General features: G+C 36.9%; 1 non-coding gene across 1 annotated transcript; it reads right to left on the bottom strand.

The window, feature by feature from the left end:
- Positions 1 to 2,524: 2,524 nt before the first annotated feature.
- On the bottom strand, positions 2,525 to 2,632 carry LOC148548768 (small nucleolar RNA R71). Its single transcript, XR_015897329.1, has one exon. It is a non-coding gene; the product is annotated as a small nucleolar RNA R71 (small nucleolar RNA).
- Positions 2,633 to 4,868: the final 2,236 nt, after the last annotated feature.

Genomic DNA, 4,868 nt, shown 5'->3' with positions numbered 1-4,868 from the left:
GAGGACGGGAAGTAGCCATTGACAACGGTAATGCCCAACATAAAGCTTGCCATGGAAAGGAGTATAAATGATTGGAAGAAGGCAATAGGAAAGCAGAGGTTCAGGGGGAACAAAGCATCTTCATACGCTTATCTGAAATTCCAACCGAAGAATTACATAAGTATCTCTATCTTTATTTTATGTTTTATTTTTCTTTTAATTATCAATTCTCCATCACCATTTGAATCCGCCTGACTGAGATTTACAAGGTGACCATAGCGTGCTTCAAGCCGACAGTCTCCGTGGGATCGACCCTTACACACGTAAGGTATTACTTGGACGACCTAGTGCACTTGCTGGTTAGTTGTACAGAATTGTGACAAAGTGTGATTCACGTTTAAGAGCTCCAAGTCTTTGGTGCCATTGTTAATGATCACAATTTCATGCACCATGTTTTTGGCGCCGTTGCCGGGGATTGTTCGAGTTTGGACAACTGACGGTTCATCTTGTTGCTTAGATTAGGTACTTTTCAGAATTTTTAAGAATGAATTCTAGAGTTTCAAGGTGATGTTCTTATCATCACAAAAGCTGACTGATTCTCATCAATTTAGCTGCTAAATGTAATGTCCTGCTGAAGCTTGGCCAACCATGTCTAATCTGTTTAGACTGAAGCTTTAGACTAACATTGCATGATTCCTGGAATTCTTACTAAAAGTTTTGATTCTCTTTATTTTCTTCTCCATATAAGTTTCGAAAATCACAAAAAAAAAATTTAAAATAATAAAAATAAAAAATATTTTATGTTTCTTGTTTGAATCTAGTATCAATTTTTAAGTTTGGTGTCAATTGCATGTTTTTATTCTTCTTGCATTTTTCGAATATATGCATTATGTTCTTCATTGATCTTCAAGTTGTTCTTGATGAATTCAGTGCTCTGATATCAAATTTCTCTTGTTTTGTGTGTTTTGTTGTTTCTCATATGCATTCTCAATTTGTTAGTGTCTCTTATATGAAAATTTTTAAGTTTGGTGTCCTGCATGCATTGTTTGATTTGAGTTTCCTAAGATTAGTTGTATTTTGATTGTTTCTCATCATTAAAAATTCAAAAATATTTTCAAAATTGTGTCTTTTCAAGTCAATAATACAGAGAATTGAAGATTCGGAACATTCAGCAGAGGAATCAAACAGAAAAAGCTGGGTGTTCAAAACGCCCAGTGAAAAAGGAAAACTGGCGTTTAAACGCCAGCCAGGGTACCTGGCTGGGTGTTTAATGTCCAAAAAGGTAGGATTTTGGGCGTTAAACGCCAGAATGGATGTCATTCTGGGCGTTTAATGCCAGAAGGACACTAGAGGGAAGATTTTCTTTTTAATTCAAATTTTTTTCAAATCTTCATAATTTTTCAAAATCAATTTCTTTCTATTTTTTTTAATTTTCAAAAATCCTTGTTATAATTAAAGATTTACTTCAAAATTTTCAAGTTGTTACTTGCCTATTAAGAAAGGATCAAATTTTAAATTTTAAGAATCATATCTTCTAATTTCTTGTTAGTCAAATAATCAACTTTAATTTTAAAACTTTCTCTTTTTTTTTTTAAATTGATTTTCAATCATATCTTCTCAATCATATCTTTTCAATTACATCTTTTTCAAAATTAACTCTCAATAATATCTTTTTAATTTCTAATTTCAAAATCTTTTCAAAAATCACTTAATTTCTTTCCTAATCTTAATTTTCGAAAAACTTAATCAAATTTTCAAATTTCTTTTTAATTATTTCAAAATCTTTTTAAATTATTTTCGAAAATTCTTCCCCTCTTCTCATATCCTTCTATTTAAAGGACTAACACTCCTCCTCAAGGTACAATTCGAACTCCCTCCTTCTTTATATGTTTGAATTCTCTTCTGTCTACCTCCTTCTTCTATTCTTCTTTTCCTCTGACACCTCAAGGAATCTCTATACTGTGACATAGAGGATTCCCTACTTTCTTGTTCTATTCTCTTTCATATGAGCAGAAGCAAAGATAAAGGCATACTTGTTCAAGCTAATCCTAAACCTGAAAGGACCTTCAAGAGAAAGCTAAGAGAAGCTAAAGCACAATTCTCTTTAGAGGGCTTAACAGAGCTTTTCAAGGAAGAAGAAACCATGGCAGCCAAAAACAACGATGCCAACAATGCAAGGAAGGTGCTTGGTGACTTTACTGCACCTACTCCCAACTTCTATGGGAGAAGCATTTCAATCCCTGCCATTGGAGCAAACAACTTTGAGCTTAAGCCTCAATTAGTTTCTCTAATGCAACAGAATTGCAAGTTTCATGGACTTTCATTGGAAGATCCTCATCAGTTCTTAGCTGAATTCTTGTAAATCTGTGACACTATCAAGACCAATGGGGTTGACCCTGAAGTCTACAGACTCATGCTTTTTCCTTTTGCTATAAGAGACAAAGCTAGGACATGGTTGGATTCACAACCTAAAGAAAGCCTGAACTCTTGGGAAAAGCTAGTTAATGCCTTATTGGCAAAGTTCTTTCCACCTCAAAAATTGAGCAAGCTTAGAGTGGAAGTCCAAACCTTCAGACAGAAGGAAGGTGAATCCCTCTATGAAGCTTGGGAAAGATACAAGCAATTGATCAGAAGATGTCCTTCTGACATGCTTTCTGAATGGAGCATCATAGGTATTTTATATGATGGTCTGTCTGAACTATCCAAGATGTCATTGGATAGCTCTGCTGGAGGATCTCTTCATCTGAAGAAAACGCCTGCAGAAGCTCAGGAACTCATTGAAATGGTTGCAAATAACCAATTCATGTACACTTCTGAAAGGAATCCTGTGAATAATGGGACAACTCAGAAGAAGGGAGTTCTTGAGATTGATACTCTGAATGCCATATTAGCTTAGAATAAAACATTGACCCAACAAGTCAAAATAATTTCTCAGAGTCTGTCTGGAATGCAAGCAGCAACAGGCAGTACTAAGGAAGCTTCCTCTGAAGAAGAAGCTTATGATCCTGAGAACCCAGTAATGGAAGAGGTGAATTACATGGGAGAACCCTATGGAAACACCTATAATCCTTCATGCAGAAATCATCCAAATCTCTCATAGAAGGATCAATAGAGACCTCAACAGGGTTTCAACAACAATAATGGTGGAAGAAATAGGTTTAGCAATTGCAAGCCTTTTCCATCATCTTCTCAGCAACAGACAGAGAATTCTAAGAAAAGCCACTCTGACTTAGCAACCATTGTCTCTGATCTAATCAAAACAACTCAAAGTTTCATGACTGAAACAAGGTCCTCTATTAGAAATTTGGAGGCACAAGTGGGTCAGCTGAGTAAGAAAATTACTGAACTCCCTCCTAGTACTCTCCCAAGCAATACAGAAGAAAATCCAAAGAGAGAGTGCAAGGCCATGAACACGTCTCACATGGCCGAACCTGGAGAGGAGGAAGAGGCAGTAATCTCCACTGAGGAAGACCTCAATGGACGTCCACTGACCTCCATGGAGTTCCCTAAAGAGGAACCATGGGAATCTGAGGCTCACACTGAGACCATAGAGATTCCAGTGAATTTACTTTTGCCATTCATGAGATCTGATGAGTATTCTTCCTCTGAAGAGGATGAAGATGTTACTGAAGAGCAAGTTGCTAAGTACCTTGGAGCAATCATGAAGCTAAATGCCAAGTTGTTTGGTAATGAAACTTGGGAGGAAGAACCCCCCATGCTCATCAAAGAACTAGATGACTTGACTAGGTAGAAATTACCTCTGAAGAGACAAGACCCTGGAAAATTCTCAATCCTTTGTACCATAGGCACCATGACCTTTGAGAAGGCTCTGTGTGACCTAGGGTCAAGTATAAACCTCATGCCTCTCTCTGTAATGAAGAAGCTAGGGATCATTGAGGTACAAGTGATGCACGGAAAACTTGTCTCATAACAAATTTCCTTCGGCAAGTGTACCGAATTTGTCGTCAAGTAAAAACTCACAATAGAGTGAGGTCGAATCCCACAAGGATTGATTGATCAAGCAACTTTAATTAGAGGAATGTTCTAGTTGACCGAATCAGAATTTTAGTTGAGAATTGTAGAAAATTAAATGCTAGAAATAAGAGCTGAAAGTAAATGACTGAAAGTAAAGTGCAGAATTGTAAATGGGAAAGGGGGAATTGCTCATGAAAGTAAATGACAGAAAATAAAGAGAATGGGTAAGATTAGAAATGGGGGGTTCATTGGGCTTAGGAGATGTTGCATTCTCCGGATCAATTTCATTTTGATCTCTTCCTCAATCAATGCACTCATTGATCTCCTTGGCAATCTTAAGTGATTGAATTACAATTTCTTGTAATTCAATCTCTCAAATCTTGATCAATAGCCAATTCCTTGGTCAATTGCTTATGAGAAGAGATGAAGTATGGTCACTGATTATACCACATGCATTTCCCAAATCAAGTGTTGAGAGGATTATAATCACATATCCATCCAAACCCAATTTGGTCCAGCATGAGAAAGCATTTCTAGCATGATCTCTTCATTCCTCTTTCAAGGTTCAGAAGAGATCCAAGTATGAATAGCTTCTTTTCCAAGAGAACTACCCAATTGGATGAAGATCGAAAGCTTTCAAGTAAAATCAAGAGAAACGATAGAAGAAGAATAATGAAAACTAGTATTGATCCATCCAACGTTAGTGACAATGTTGGGTGTCACTAACGTTGGCGTTACCTCCCTTCTTCAAGTTAACTTCCACGTTAACTAAGTTAACGTGGGAGTTAACGTGGCTTATTGGGGCTTGTGTGGGTTCCTTCCAATGTTAGTGACAATGTTTGGTGTCACTAACGTTGTCGACCACCTTGTTTCCTCACGTTATCTTCCACGTTAACTAGGTTAACGTGGGAGTT

Source organism: Arachis ipaensis, chromosome B8 (assembly GCF_059453495.1).
Source record: "Arachis ipaensis isolate K30076 ecotype BB chromosome B8, ASM5945349v1, whole genome shotgun sequence".
NCBI lineage: Eukaryota > Viridiplantae > Streptophyta > Magnoliopsida > Fabales > Fabaceae > Arachis > Arachis ipaensis.
Note: the sequence above shows the minus strand (reverse complement) of the source record. Positions and strands in the feature narration are given on the sequence as shown.